Here is a 16660-nt window from a genome sequence, read left to right as displayed (position 1 = left end):
TACACTGCTCCTGGAACGTTCCCAGCCCTTCGGGTGGTTCTTGGTGCAGGGGAGAATGAGACGGCTGGTTGCTCCATCTGTTTGCAGAGCGAGCGTGCTGCGGAGGGGGTCTCTTTTCACACACAATCTACTTTCACAGCAAGCCAAGAACTTCAAAGAGAGATCCTTTTTCCAGGTCTCAAGGTTAGAGCTGCACACTTGCCGGTGGCCTGTTCAGCAGTAGCCGTGACCAGGAGACAGCAGGGAACACCGAATGTTTCCACATCCCCACGCTCCCAAGTCGGAGCCACTTGCTCCACTCTGAACAAAACAAACAAAGGTCGACTTTTCTACTTGATTCATTCCCTCCCCCTCCTAAAAAGCATATGGTGCTTTGTATATAGGGAGAGTTGCCATGGAGAGCTTGCCTGCCTGTCTTCCAGCACAATAGGCTGCATTAAGCTTTCAAATCCCTGTCCAAAGGAGCCAAAAAAGCCCAGGAGAACTTAGCTGCTCGACCGGTGCTCCACACACATGAAAAGCACCATCTCCCCGACGCAGAAAGCCACGCAGCAGGAGCATGGCAGGCTTCATTCACTGCTACACTGTCAACAGCAGAGCAGGATGGACATGGGGCACCAGTGTTGCACCACACAACCCTGCTCCAACTATAGCAACACATGGTGAGGGTAAAGGAGGACAAACGTGCAAATTCACTCTGCTCTCCTCCTCTGGCTTCAAACCCAAATCCCAGCTGATCCCCTCTTCTCCCTCGCACCCCCTTCCCTGTGCCTCTCAACGTAAAGCATACTTCCATCTCCTACGCCTACCCTTGTATTCACCTGACCTCTTCCTTCTCCTCTGAATGTTGATGTGGTTAGGACATCTGAAGCCACCTCTTCCCAACACCACTGAAAACCATAGATTTTCCCCAAAGATTCAGATGTCACAAACTTTGGTATCTGTTACCTCCTGAAGAGTGCTTGCCCCTGCATTTGCTTCTCCCATCTGAGTATCCACGACTGACCTCTCCCAAATTTTCAGTTCTGTATCAGTCACTCCCATTGCTGATCCTGTTAAATCTGAGCAGAGCTAAAAATCTAAAAGCCAAAAATCAGGCTCCAAGAGACTCTACAGGGAGCTTTACTACCCAGTCATCCTATAAAGAGGCTATAAGCTATACGTTACATCTTTTTCCCCCAATTAATTACACTGAACTGTTAGGCTGGAATGTGTGGGCAGGGTACCAGGCATTTGGATAAAGCAGTGATAAAATTTTGCTGCTGCAGTAATTTAACTAAGGTGATGTTGCTGATAGAGAATTTACAGAAGTAATTGCTGTAACCAATAAGACTAGGAACATTTAATATATCATTCAGTAAAGCTAAAGTGAATTTGGAAGAGGCAGAAAAAGCAGACTAAATGTGGAGAGGGACGTTCCTGAAGTCCTCCCATGGCCATGGGAACGCTGCATACACCACTCCACCCACCAGGCCTCAAGCAAGCTGTGAGTGCAGGAACAAGAGCTCCCAGTGAGCTGCCCTTGACTTTTAACCATTAAAAACAAACAAACAAACAAAAAAAACCACACACACCAACAACCCACCACGCACACACCACACACACTCTATCCATACCTGAGAGCAATGCAGCAAGCCTTCAACTCATGGTAGGTTTCTATGGCTTTGTTAGAAGAGTAGGATATTTTACACAGACTCCAATCCAACCGTCATTTCTGCCTGGTTGTACCCCTGACTGCTCTTTCTAATGTTCTCTGGATGACCACATTGCCCCAAATCACAAGCCAAACCTGTTCTCTAGGTCAGGCTCTCTCCTGCAAACCCATTCTCTTTCTGCCCGCACTAGATCTCTGTTCTGGCTCCTCCTCATCAGTCTCTGTCTGTACAAGGAAGCCCACCACAACACACAGCTCCTGGGTTTTCTTTCTGCTTGCCACCTCCCTTACGATTATGGCCACCACCCACAGCTTTCCTGCTGCTTAAACCCACTATATGGGCACCAGCTTGCACACTTTCTGGGCATCGTTTGTACGCTATAACCTTACCAAACTGTCCTTTCTAGCATCCCTTTGACACTCTTTCCTGTACCTGCACACAACTAAACTTCTCTTTCTACCTTGAGAAGTCTCCTGCTGCCCAACACACACCCATTCAAACCCCATGGAAGAGACCACCCTCCAAAATCTCATTGCATCAACCACATCATCATTTAGGAGATGGAGATTCATATTCATGCAAATTCTTGGACAGCTGTGAGTCCAGCTTTGATCGGTCAGCCACAGCAGCTGTCTTTTCCCCCCACCACATATTTCACTTTCTGCTTTCCCCAGTGCTGCCCTGCTTATGGATGCCCAGACTTATGGCACTGAATTATATCCTACATCTCCCCCCACTCTTAAGATGCCCTCATCTCTCCCAGCATTTTAAAAAACATTGTCCAAACACTGCCATGTATGGCTTGTGACATGGACCATCTCCGTTGGAGCACATCTGTATGATCTCCCACTGACAGTATATTTGTTGTCCTGTCATTTGTCCAGACTGCAAGCCAAGGGCAATCTCGGTCCAGTATCTGTCAAGCATCTGGAGCCACTGGCCAAACTCTAGAGCAGCACTGCCAACAGCAGACACACACAACCAAGTGCACGATGGTGGAAGACTTCGCGTAGTGCACACGCAGCCAGGGAGAAAGCAGGACAGGTCACAGGCTGCTCTCCCCAGGGCGAGAAGTCAGACTGCTTGAATTTCTGATGCACTCCCACAGTGGCCTCAGACACATTCTCCATCAGAAGAATCACCGCTATTCAAAAGGGCTTGGAGATGCAATAGTAACTCGGGCTTTTCAAGAAATAACACAGAGCACAGAGCCACAGCAAAGGAAGCCACAGAGCACAGAAGGCTCCTGAAATAGCTTCTAAAAGCTGCTTTCAGAAGACAGAGGATTTGAGTGAAAAAGACACCTTGAGTGAAGAGCTGTGGGTACAGTAGTGACACACAGGTCAGAAACAGAGCCAGTTTTATCTACTTCGTATAGGCATGACCTAGAAAAACAGAGCCTTTCAGAAGTATTTAAGTCATCTGCCAACACACACTGTGCGTACTGCTGCAAGCCACAGAGCCACAAACTCAAAGTCAGTTGAACAGTATGGATTACGTGCAGCTAACACACTTGAATTATTCAACACAGTAATAAGGCTGGGGACCTGCATGAATGGCACACAAAAAAAACAGATAGGGAACACAGTCAGAGCCCTAGTAGAAGGCCTGGTGGTAGCACAGTGATACAGGAGGCAGGAATAAGTCTAAAAAAAAAAGAAAAAAATCCAGGTTAGCACCGGGGGCTACAGGCAATTAGGAGGACCTCACATGCACAGCAAAGAGTCGGTGGGGAAGCCACTATGCAGAAGCTAGTATTTCCAAAGGTGTCTCAGGGTACCGTGCTTTCATTTTAGTCCCAAGCATCCATGTATCATTAGTAACTGCAGGATAAAGCTAGCACCAGCCCAACCATCCTCCCTTTTACCTTTGCCTTCAGTAAGTGATATGGGAGCACATTTATAATTTGATGTCCTCTGTCTTCATACAAAAATAAATGCTGGAAATGGGAAGCCATTTTCCCCTCCACATCAGATTTCTCATGTCACCAGTGGCATCTCTGCACCCCCTAAGATGAACGCTACATCTCCACCAGCATGTGTGTCTTCACAAGGAACCTAGTCTCTGTAGGCTTGGGGGAAGAAACACACCTCTCTCCAACCTCAAGTCTTCTCCCCAGCACCACAGACCCTCTCCTTACACGACTGCAGTGTGAAGTGGCAAATCTGCTTTTCCTACAACTCAACATGCTGACTCCTCCAGAGAGGAAACAACTGGCTGAGAGCACTTACTGAAGACTATTATTTTTACAACCACAAGTTACTACAACAACAGAATATTCAAGTAAAAATCTCCGGCTCTCAGTGTCTCTTAATTCTGACACTGCTCAAGGAGGAAGTGTCAGAATTAAGGTTGCTTACACAACACTCACCTGATCTCCTCACAGAAAATGTTTTAACAGTTCTTAATTTCTTGGATAGCATTGCTCTATGGATTGGTACTTATCAAATATTCCTTTTTATCCTCTTAGTTCAGCACAGACCCTCAAGCTTTATTTAGAAATACCACCTAAAAACATAAACAGAATCAACTTCATGGTCTGCAAGCATCTTGGAAGCATAAATCTAGCTACCTTCACTTTACCTCAGATCAGGTAAGCATTGCAGGACCTCTCGAAAAAGATCGCATGCAACTGTGTAAACACCAGAACATCCTAATTTAGCTTCTCAGAGCACACTCAATGCAGATGCAGCCTTTGGGACATGCAGCTGCTGGTCTGAGAACATGCAAGTGGGAACTTTTACTAGAGGCTCAACATCTTGCCTGTTTTGGGCAGAAGCGCACAAGTGACAAGAGGCGCCTTCTAGTTAAGTTGCACCCCCCCCCCAACACACACACACAAAAATAAAGAAAACCCTGGCTCAAGAGCCTGGATGCATCAGGTCTTTTAACGTGCTGGATAACACAGACAAACAGGTTACTCTGCTGCTGGCTGTAGTAGAGCTGTTTGGAGCCCCTTTCCTTCAAAGTCCCTTGAAGGCTATGCAGGTTAATAGGAAGATGCTGCTTAAAGCTCATATGATTAAACACCCTTTCCCATTTCTACCCTGAACTTGCAACACTGCCAAAAAATTCCCTCTGAAATGAGCCAAACCGTGTACTACATACCACTGAAGAGGAGGGGGAACCATACTTTATTTGGAGTACTTTTAGCTCAAACTGACTTATGTAAAAAAAAAAAAAAAAAAATTATATATATATATAGCCAGGAGAAAAATAAAGGTAATAGGGAGTCCTTTAAGGTTGTTTTTAAATCCTTCATCCAGCATAGGAGTCCCCAAAGCAAGGAGGACAGTGTCAGAGACAGCCAGCCAACCTTCCTTCCTGTCATTATTGAGGGGAGGCAAAAATAAATGAGTGACCTAATACAGCAGTCAGAAGCCCCCAAAACTATGTAATGCAGACACCAGCAGGGATCATCAGCACGTAAGCTAATTCCATCACTGGGCTATAAGCTTTTAATAAACCTCATTTCAGCCCAGTTTTCAAAGGTTTTGGTAATATTTTGTTTTCTGGAAACAGCACCAAGTTATCTGTGTCTGATCATTCTCTTTCAGCTGAAAAGACAACAGTTTAGGAACACTACTATATTTGAAGCATTCAACCTTTTAAATTGAGCAGTACAATACCTGTTAGAATGGGTCCAAAGGGCCAAACACGATGTTGCCAAGATCTTACTGGCTTAATAGAAGCATTTTTATAATAAGTTGTCATATTGTTTCTGCTGACTTCTCTATAACTATTGGCTGTGTTACAATCTAGATTCAAAATAAAACAGGTTTCAGAAGCAAGGAAGTGGAAAAAGTTAGTTGAGAACTCGAGTCATGGCCTCAAAGTCACAAGAGCTCGCAAAACAGCATGGAAGCAAAGCAGCTCTGTGATGCACACGGTTGGCTTTGAACAGGCGACAATCCTTCAGCAGAGGTGGCTTCAGTGCAGTTCTGTGACCATCTAATCAATGAATTCAACACTGGTCACCTTGTTAGCAGAAGTACCTCCTCTTTGAAGGAGAAGTAAGTTGCCCAGTTGCTAAATGGACAGATTCACAGGAGAAGTCTGTACTCACTTTGGAAGCAATAAAGAGATCATCAAGCAGAAAGATATCTGAGGGACATGCACAGCAGTTCAGGAGGAGAAACATGGCTTGGTGCAGACAGAAAGGGATCAAGGTCAAGAAGAAATCGGAAGTGGTTCATCAGAATACCGGGGATGGTTTCTGCCAAGGTGACCTCTTAATGTGGGCAATGCGCTACCCACCAGAGCCAGCCCGACTTGCTGCTCACACATCACAGCTTGAACCCAGCAGCTGTACAATTGCAACCAATTTCTCAGCAAAGCAGAAAAGCCACATCACATGTCACAGCGAAGAGCAAGACCAGAAAACATTTGAAAGAAACAAGCTTTTGCCACATCAGTCTGTCAAGGCATCACAAGGGTACACTCACTGCACAGTCACAAGCCTCCAGGCCGTGAGAGTCGAGCAGTGTTCTGGGAGAAGCAGAAGTTGCAGATGAGTAATTATCCCTTCACTAATAGCACCAGATTGACTGGATTCCCAACGAGGAATTGCCTGACAGCTCTGGCTGGACGGCCTGTCTGGAGAAGCAGAACGACAGGCTGCATATATTCTTGCTACCTAAGCTTAGGAATCAAAATCCATTCATCATGCAAAATCCGACCTGACCCCTAGCCAAATATTTCTGGTGAGGACAGAAGAGATACTCTTCAGCTTCCTGGACTGAACCAAAACTTAATAATCTCTCACTCTGGAGCGTATTCAAAACATCCAAACCTGCAAAACCAAAATACGTAGGACTTGGACCATGACCATCACCCATCTGCAGTCCCCAGCGCAGCGCAGCCTCCTTCCCCACCCGCCAAGTGACAGGCTAGCCCAGTGCTCTCAAAAGGATTAGTAGCAACAGATGTGGAACAAAACAACATACTACTACGCAGAAAGGAAAAATATGATGGAGAAATACTAGGACAGCAGATGGATTATGAGAAAAGTCTCTTTTGTAACAGGAGTTTACATTTGGTTTTAGTCCTCTTTTCCAAAGAGGAGAGAGTTCTAAGTCTGAGGCTCTAATAAAATACCATTCTGCACTTTTTTTTTATATTGACCATCTCCAAGAAAATAAGTAGTCCCTGTACTGCCTTCTCTTCTTTCTCCAGCGGAGGTGTTTTTTTTTTTTAGGCCCAAACTTAGCCCTTTCAACTGCAGTTTAAACTCACTCCAGCTTGCCTTTGTCAGGCTTGGGTTATGTTCAGAGTGTTCAGAGAGTCTAAGCAGCCACCACAAGTTTATTCTACTTCTTCAGAACAACACGGGGAAGTCCCTGGTTATTCTCCCTACTCATCTGCAATCTTTTTTTTTTTCTGCAAGAAATCTGGCTGGGCAGCAACACTTTCCCTCACAAGGAACTGCGCATAAATGGTGACACTTTGGACATTCTATCAAAGATAAATGCTTGCCACGATAAGTGAAGGGCAGCTTTGCATTGCTATGAACTGAAGGAATTCCTCTAGATTTTTGTTTTGTTTTTGCCCATTTTGGGCCTGGAACCTGTTATACTTTGACAGTGACAGGATGCAGCAAGATTTCTCTGGCATATGCATCAAAAATATTCATAAAGCAAGAATTCTCAAAATTGCAAGAGATTCTTATGTAAATCCATCTCATTCCCTCGGACCCTGAGGGCTGCTGAGCCTTAGCAGCAGTTTTATGGCAGCACATTTGAGCAATTCGCTGCCATCCTTATTCCAGAGCTGTGATAAGGCCTACGGACATAGCTTCTACAATGCTCCTGCGCTTCTCGTGAAAGTAGGTCAATGCAGCATGTCATCTGCGAGGTTGTTTTTGGGAAGACGCCCTCCCTGCTCAGGCATGGCGTACAGATAGGAGGCCAGCCTCGGTCCTGATGTAACAGCTCACCACGCTGCCAAGTTACAAAAAATAACCCCAATTGCTTATTTGAACTCAAAGGCAGATGCAAACACCACCACCACACACCACACACTTCTCATGAGCCGAAAGTGTTCTGCATTCCCCCCCCCCCCCCCCCCAGCATTCGGATGTTTCTCTATCACATTAAAGCAGAAGTAAACAGTTACTCGAAAGAGCTTGAGCACAGCGTGGTCTGGCAGTTGTGCTCATTCCTGCTCCAGACCTCGACCAGGAGAGGACACGCTCCGCAGCCGGGCGACGTTAACTTCTTCCCTGCCTCCCCAGCCAAAGCTCGCTCTGAAGGAGAGCGAACAGCTACCGACGCTCATCCAGATCTCGCTGCTTACGCGAAAGCGGGGAAAGCAGCCCGTAATCGGAGAAGCTACATGACTGGAGAGAAAGGGTTCGGTAGTTTTTACAGTTTTGTTCTGCTGCTCCCTGCCCCGCTCCGGTCCCCAGGAGACCGGAGGAGCCTCGTTGCCCTCCGGCCACAGCACCCTCCGCTCTGCTCCGCGGCAAGGACGCAGAAGGCACGGTAGGGGTTCAAGCGGCTACTGAAAATAAGCGTGGAGAACCAAGCTACATCTGCAGAGGCAGGTGGCTAAGCAGGTACGGCTTTCAGGGCTTTCCCTTTATTTCAAGGGGTCGAAGGATAAGAAAGGGTTTGGCAATAGGCACCTGAGGAAGCATCCCCTTTGAGAAGATGCTGGGGGTCCTCGAAGCAGGATGAAGTTTGGCTACCCTTCCCCAGACACCCCTGCACGAGAGGACCAGCATTTCACAGGAGAACGCCTCCATGCTCCTGTTGACATATGTCGTCATCTCCTTTCAGAGAAGTCTCTGCAGTAGAGGGATGGAGAGACCTCACACCATTTTGACCAGCAGGACACCACTGAAACAGCTCACCGCCATCACAGCCCAGCACGTCACACTCCTAACTCCTCCTTCCCCGCCAGTGAGGGAGTTAAACCAACTCAGCTGACGACCCTTGCATATCTTCATGTGCAGGCCCGGCAGTTGCCAAGAACGAGTGCTAAAGTGCCATTATTTCAAGAGAAAACTAAGTTCAGTACTTCTGAGAAAGGCTTGGCCTCTTCTGTACCTAGCAGAAGAGGTCACAGACGGGACTACATGGGCTCCCAAATTGACAGGCACCATAAGAGCGCTATACGGATCCCCCTTTGCTGCGGGGACAAGGAGAGCTCTGATCTACAAAGAAGAGCAAAGGGGTTTCCCCCCCCACCCCTTCAAGTACATACATAAATTTCAACACGACATATAAGTCTTCACTTCTTTCAGGGGCAGAATTAACACTTATCTCCATAAACTCCTTATCCCAACAAGCAGTATACACCAGGGCAGAGTAAGATGCAATGCAAAAAAAAAATTGCAAAGAACGCAATCAGAGCAATTTTGACTTTATTCTTGCTCCTGAATCACGATTGATTTCCCATTCAGGGCAGCCTCTGTTCTCCGAAAGACAGCTGTAAACAAAGAGGCATCTGTTCTACCTTCAGCCAGCAAACGAGCTGTCTCCCTAACGGGTGACAGTTTAGCCAGGGCTAGGAACAGGCAAGACCAACAAGGAAGTCTTCACTGCAGCAACGCTGCGTGAATAAAGTGATCAGCAGATCTGAAGAAGGTAGGAAGTACTTCCACCGGTGCCAGATACGCACCAAGTTATTAGTCAAATGTGCACGCAAGATCTCACTCCATCTGCTGAGCTTTAGTTAAAAACTTTCCTTAAAAAAAAAGCCTTAAATATTAATTTGGGCCTAGGCAGCCCCACCAACAGAAGTGTGCTTGGATGTTACCAGTAGCCTGTTGCAAGTCCTGCCATATTTACAGCATTAGCCTGGAAAAAGGAACACTGAAGATCCACAAAAGCACAGCGTCAGAAAATAATTACTGGATTGGAAATGTGTAAGGGAATGCAAGCTTTGGCTTCTGGAATTATCCCTGTGCAATGAAAGCTTTAATTTTGTGTAGCAAAAGCCATCTGCAATGCAGATCTTACAAAGGAAAAAAATACACAAACCAAACAGCGGTTTATGTTACCAGACGGAGCCAGATATCTCATGTGCTCTGCACCTCCAAACACGCTGCAGAGCCAGAGCAGAGCCGTGTCACAAGGACAGCAGTCAGCCTGGCTCTTAAGAAATTAATTCAGAGCCACTGCGTGCTATGTCTAGCAGACTCGCAAACGTTAAGTGGTTCACGGGCAGCCAGAACCGTGATCTGAACAGAGATGTCATCTAGCACTATCAGATGCAGGGGCGTCTCGGAGACGCCAAACGAGTAACTAACTAGTGCAGCGCAGGTATCGTATCCACGCGAGGTGGGAACACGGCTCCGTTTAAAGCAAGGCTGTAGAGCACACGACCGATACATGGGTTAGCAACGCAGGGATAACACCTCAGATCTGGTTTTGAAAACTGCTTTGCAGTTTTCTTTGGACTTTAAGCTTTTAAGATGCAACACGAATAGCCTTCATTCAGCAGGAGGGCTAGATACATGCTTTTCCTTTCAGGGGAAAAAAAAGGATTCTTGAATTGGCACCCAACTGCTAGAAACACACCAAGCATCTGGAGGCGCAAAACGCCAGGCGCAGGAACGGAGGGCTACTCGCCGCCCCCGAAAGCAAGGCAGCCCCGGGAAAACAGATCTTCGACCCACTCGCGTTCGCACCAGTGCCAGCTGCAATTAGCAGCTGCACAGAGCTTTTACGTGGGGTCTTTGCACCCACCCACCCGCCCGCACGGTGCCAGGCCAGCCAGCCTCGGCCAGCCCTGCGATTGCTGCGCGGCCGCTGCTCGGCGCCCTGCCCCGCGCCCGCCCCAGACCTGCCTCATTCCACAGCCCCGTGCTGGTCCTCCCAGCCTCGCGCTTGGAAAGCTCTCAAATGCCTTTGGTAAGCTGAGCACACGCCTCCTGCTGAATGCCTCTTATTCAGCCTGACAGGGATATCTGCCCCGAAATGCAGCTCCTTAGCTCGGCACAGCTGCCAGCTCCTGAACCTGCACCAGCTGCCCCCCTTCGGAGGCAGCGTTTCCAGGTATCGCCCCCCGGTCCTGCGCCCCTCCTGCTCCTGCCAAGAGCCTGCAGCTCCTGCAAACAGGAACTCCGTTATAGCTTCCAGGTTTGGATGTTGGCTCCGGAGACTTATTTTCCATCTTTCCAAATGCAAAGAGCTTTTTAGCTGAAGCATTTGAAAAGACTTGACTCTTTCCATTCTCGGGGCCTCCCCTGAGCTCATAAACACATCTATTTCTCAGTGGATGCACTGTCCGCTCTCAATACACAGGATTCCTTTTGTTAAGGGATCAGAATCCAAGGCAGAACGAGCGAACAAGGCCAAAAGCTGCAGGAATGCATCTTCCTCTGGTTTAGCCAACGGCAATCTGAACTGACACCAACAGTCCTTCCCCTACATACAATAGGGCACCTGCACAGAGCCCATCCCCTGTGCAAAGCCTGTGGTGCTTTCTCCTTTTTTTTTTTTAATTTAAATAAGACAGATGTTTCAGATCAGAGCACAAGTGCTAATTACATGGTGTTTTCCATTAATACTTTTGAGTTCCAGTAAAAGCATTGGTCAGCTACAGACAGGAGATATTAAATATGTCCTACTGGATGCTGAGATGCCTTCATTAAAAAAAGGTGTTTGAAACTTAAGAGGTTAAGTATACTGATAAAAAAAGAAACCTGCTTGTGAACACTCCTTGTGATTCGTCTGCATCTAGCTGTGGTTGATTCTATATATATTTCATGTTTGCCAGCTAAATCCCCCTCCAGCAACTCCTGCATCAAGCACACAGCAAACTAGAGCTGCTCCTTGGACCAGCCATCTTGACTTCACATCACCGACTGTCGTGCTACTGTGCTGTTCCAGTGGTCAGTTCCTGACCATAAGGCAGAGACTTGACTCCGGGTCAGAGTTTTCTACATAACTTGCATACAAATCCTAACACCTGTTTCTTACAGAGAAGAGCTCCACATTAGCTCTAGCTGCTAAGCAGAGAGACTGAGGCAGTGCAGTCACTCTGGCTCCCAACTTCTTTTCCTCTGCAGGATGACTAGTCCCATCAGAGCTCACTGATGGTACCCAGGTGCACCACATGCTCTTTGGCTGTGGATTCCCCAGGCATTACAGACCTCATCTAGCATCCTTAAGCATACTCTAATGCACTCTGCTTCTTTCAAGTCAACATTGTCTCCATTACCTTAACAGCATTTTGAGCTTTACAATACAAGGACCTGAAGTTCCACTTTTCAAAGTTATTATCTTCCCTGACTCACCACCACTGTTCCACAATTTCCCTCTCTGCTTTGCTATTTACATATTGCAGGACTGGCTAATCTTCCAGGCACAATTCACACACCAAATTTAAAGTAAACGGACACTACACACTCCAGGGAGCAGAAAGAAGACAAGGGTGTCCCAGCAGCTGCATCACCCCATTACTAGGAAGGGCTGGTACACAGCAGGGTGCTAGGAGCTCAGTCAGTACCCAACTGCACACGAGCGCGTCCAGGGAACCTGTCCCAGCAGCATCTCCAAGCTTGCCTCTCCTGGCCCAAGGACTGAGAGCACCCAGCAGACTCCATGCCAGCCTGGCTCCTGACAAATGGGCCAGACCTGTGGCCTGAGAATTGAAAGGAACCACTCAGGAGTCAGACTCACCACCTCCAGTAGAGCAAGGAGTCAAGAGGTCCCTCAGAACAAGATTTCACCACTTCAGCTCTCCCTGACAAAGCACCCTAGGGAGAAAGTCATAAAGCCATTCCTCAAGCACATAGAGATTTCCAAGGACAAGTCATCCTCATGCCCTGACACCATGAACAACAGCATAGGAAAATCCCCCCAAATCCCCCAGAACACCTTCCTGCTAGCTGCAGGAACCCACCTGCACCCACCCCTCCTCTACGGGAAAGGAGGAAGCCCAGCCATCTCCCAGGATAGCAGGCCCCGTACACACCCCACACACCTCCACTTGGACCACCCCGAAGTAGCGTGGGATTACAGTGAAGAGATCAGACTTGGAAAGAGCAGTTTTATAGCAATGGATGGGTGGCGTTGCCACCTTCAGTACTGATCAAGTGGTTAAACTCTGCTTTACTCCGCACTCAAGGCAGAGGTAAATTCTAGGAGTCCTAGATCAGGATGTTTTCAACCAGTTGGAACACACCTCAAGCAGCTGGCACAAGAATAGAATTAAGTAGTTTAGCATCCTCCCTGGACATAAAGGCCAGCTGAACACGAAAGCAGTTGTAAGAAAACCAGCCGACTCTGCAAGTTTTGTAGCTGAGCCTTGGATTTGTCAAGCCAGATGATAAGCAGCCCAAGTGAACTCGACTGCTCTTCTACAGAGTCTCTGAGAAAGAGGGGGAGAGTGAGAAAGTGAACGGAGCATCTTCAAAAATAAACTCTTGTCTGCATTAAGACAGACACCGCAAGATACAATCTTTCTGAGAATTCTTCCTTTCTTTCACCTTCTCTTTCGCCCATCCCGCAGTGGTGATGGTAAGGTTAGTGAAACATCATCCACTGATGAATCGGCACCATTCTCATTAGTGAGACTGCCATACATGCAAACCTGCAGAAATTATGCACACATGCCATCACACAGGTCAAGGACGCATCAACAGAGGAGCCAGGTGGGAAGAACTGAAGTCCAGAGTTGCAGAAAAGTCATTTTAATTACACGGATGGGGTTTTAGAATTTCCTTAAGAGAACGAGCAGTGACAGGTCAGGTGCAATGCAGAAGGGAAAAGAGCCGACCTGCTCAGAAAGCTGTAGCTGCAGTCACAGCCTTGCACAATTGAACAGGGATCTGAACAAGGGTTTCAGCAGTGACTCATGACAGCACATCAACAGAAGAGAAGAATGAAGCAGCCCATATCCTAAACAAAGGGGGAAGGGGACTGTTTGTACTACCCAATGAGTGGTTTATGACCCCTGGCAAGAGCTGTCCCATTTACACTGACAAGACACACTGGCTGAAGTTATCAAAGGGCGTAAAGTCCATGTGGTCTGCAAACAGTTTCATTTTAACATCACATCTAGAAGAGAAGCAAAGCTGCTCTCCTCCAATTAGGTTCACTGACTCAAAACAGTGAGAACCCTCCTCCCTTTTTTTTCCCCTCCCTCCAATGGGAGGGTCAGCCGAGGGGTCCCAGCAGGGCACCCACATCTCCTCCAGCCCCGCTCAAAGGGGCAAAGCCTCAGGCTCATCACATGCACCCTGTCACAGCCCTGCCTGCTCATGCTTTCCAGGGGAGTGGAGATCAGCATCATTTAATCTGCACACAAGCCCAGGGTTTTTTTTGCATCTCAGCCTACCCCTGTACAGGAAAGTTTGAAGAGACCGTTCAGACCATGGACACATTTTTGGGATAGCGTCATCTGCTTCCCACTGCTCCTTCACTCTAGCCACGGCACCCACGGGTACAGACTCTGGGCAGTACTCAGTACCGGGACAACACCACACCATCGCTGGCAGACTGCATGGCTCTCAGATGCTCTCCAGAGCACTGGACTTCACTTAGTCTCTTCTCTCACACACAGGGTTCTACCAGAGCATAGACCTCTTTGAGCTAGCCTGAAGAGCTGAATGGGTCTACCTCAGTTTTGTTTTTGCAATTACCCCCAGTCAGCCCCAAGGCCTGGTAGAAACTCAGGAACAGCTACAAACAGTGAGAAATTCTGGTAACAGCCACAAATCTCAGGTCTGGTCTCCCTTCAGTGACTGACTGGACTACAGACTACCAGCAACGCAACAGAGCCATATCTGGCTGAAAAAAGCCAGGCTAATTAACAAAGCTGTGTTAAAGAGATGCCCAGCAGCAAGCACAGCCTCTTCTCTCTTTACAAAGAGATAATCAATATTGACTCTCAACAGCAGCAATAAATCCTCAAGATCATTTCAAACAAACAACCGCTCAGCTCTTAAAACTCAAAGAAACCCTCTCTGTACTCTACTCTGCATTTCTTTTATAGATGTGAAATGTTAGAGTGCTTTGCCTTTCTTAAGCACAGTAAGAAATGCATAGCAATCTCTTACGAGTTTAATAAATAGTGGTCTTAAAAGCTTTGTCTGGACCTGTTTTTTTCCATTCAATTAATATAACACAATACTAGAGCAATGAATTATTGAAGAGAAATAGAAGCCAGAGCTTTCAGAAAGAAGCTCTTCTCCAATAGCAATTTATTACAAATTAATAGCATGCCGCATCTCCTCCTACACCATGAGATCTCAAAATCAGCTGCACAATCAAGCCACAACAGCCAGACAGCCAAAACTTTGGCACTACCATAAAACAGTACAGTCCTAGTTGTACAAGGAAGAGCTGAGGACGAATAAGCAGGAAGAGAGGGAGGGGTGGGGGGGACCGTTCTACACAGAAACCAGAGTCACTTCTACTTCTGAGGTTTGTTTGTGTGGGGTTTTTTCTTTTTTTTTTTTAAATTCATGAAACAAGATACTTTGTACAGGAATATCAGTCTTTTCACACCTTTGCTAGTGTTGACGCTCAAAAGCATTCTCCATCCGCAGGGCTGACAAAACAGTGCGTGTTCTTTGCTGCACAAAAGCAGCAATGAAATTTAAGACAAGTATTACTGTAAACAAAGTTATTGATAAATGTGCAAAGGCATCATGTGACAATTGATAATTGCACATTTTAGATGAAATGTGCTCAACATCACGCTTCCAATATTTTTCCATATCCTATCCTTAACACCACACTTGCCCCAAAAATGCACCTCTAAACACTAGCATTAGGAATCAATCCCCTGAAAAAGCACCGTCAGTCTTTTTTCTAGCAAAGCAATGCAAGTGCCAACCAACCAGAAACATACTTAACATTTCACCAAACTATTGCTCTGGAAGCACATGAAATAATCACGTCAAGAGCAACATCAGCATTGTCACTGGCCTCTTTGTTTAAACATTACCAGCAAGTTCAAAGCTCTCATTTCATGTGCTTCTTGCTAGAAATCACTTGTGCATGCTGATCCTCCAAACAGTTGGAGTCAAGGCAAATACATCAGTGCCCAGAGTCTAGAGATCCTACACCCTACTGCAGTCAGACAGACATCTAGAGCAGGGTGTCAGCAAGGAGTCACTGTTCTGTTATAGCAGCAAACTCCCACAAAACTCTAGGTGACAGCAGATACCAAATGAGAAGGGATTTTCCCTCGATGGCTTTTCCTGTTTCTAATGTACATTTAGGAAGGAACTTTCCCGATAAATAGGAAGACATGCAACCAACATCTCAACCATGGTATTACCTTTGACAAACTTAAGTGCACCCAGTTACTCCCCCTTGCTCTCTGCCCAAAACAGCAAGTAAGGATGCTCAGAAAACTAAGCCCAGCTTGTTTTCACTAAGCAATCTGTCAGCTCAGTTAACCCTTGTGGTGTCAAGTTTTGGTGTCTTTCTGTCCTCATTCACAGCACAATGGCAAACTCACCTCCATTTTTGATAGCTCTGATCCCTCGATGGAAGTCTTCAAAGCTGATGACTCCAAGTCCACTCGGATCAAGGTACTTCGTTAGGTCCTTTACCTGTAACCACAGAAGCAGTGTTACTCTTCAGAAAGTTTTTCCAGACACTACAGAAAGCTTTCAATCAAAGAAGCATCTTTTAACAAACTCCTCCTTCCCTCCTCTTCTCCCACGAAAGAAAGACTCAAGCTAATGTCAAACTGCTCAAACTGACACCAAGTTGCACCCGTTCTCATTAAAGGGAGAATAAGTAATCAGGACCAAGGGGTTAATTGGGACTGGACTAAGAGATAGTTTCAGTGCCAGCCTGGAAACACAGGTCAGTGCAGTATTTCTTGCAACGTGATCTTTTCTGCCAGGCTTTTGTTTCTGGTGTGTGGGGTTTCTTTTGTTGTTTTGTTTTATTTAAGGAGGCCCTATCTTAATTGGGAAAGCTCATTAATAGACTGCCCAGTAGGAGGGCCCAATTACCAGGCTTCAGCAATAACGAACTACTCCATGTTACATATTTAGGCCTTATAATTGAAACATTTTCACAATTAGACAA

The 16660-nt window shown here is 46.7% G+C and overlaps 1 protein-coding gene across 3 annotated transcripts in view; it reads right to left on the bottom strand.

Annotated features, from left to right (window-relative positions):
• The window catches only part of RAB11FIP3 (RAB11 family interacting protein 3), a 91763-nt gene that overhangs the window by 51729 nt on the left and 23374 nt on the right, over positions 1–16660 (bottom strand). For 2 of the 3 annotated variants that reach the window (XM_067306428.1, XM_067306429.1), the window contains exon 2: positions 16080–16173. The gene's annotated coding sequence lies outside the window, so the exon portion shown is untranslated. Of the gene's footprint in view, positions 1–16079; positions 16174–16660 lie in introns of those variants that run through there. The other variant, XM_013961684.2, reaches the window with a different exon arrangement.

The sequence above is a fragment of the Apteryx mantelli genome, chromosome 16 (genome assembly GCF_036417845.1).
Source record: "Apteryx mantelli isolate bAptMan1 chromosome 16, bAptMan1.hap1, whole genome shotgun sequence".
Classification (NCBI taxonomy): Eukaryota; Metazoa; Chordata; class Aves; order Apterygiformes; family Apterygidae; genus Apteryx; species Apteryx mantelli.
Note: the sequence above shows the minus strand (reverse complement) of the source record. Positions and strands in the feature narration are given on the sequence as shown.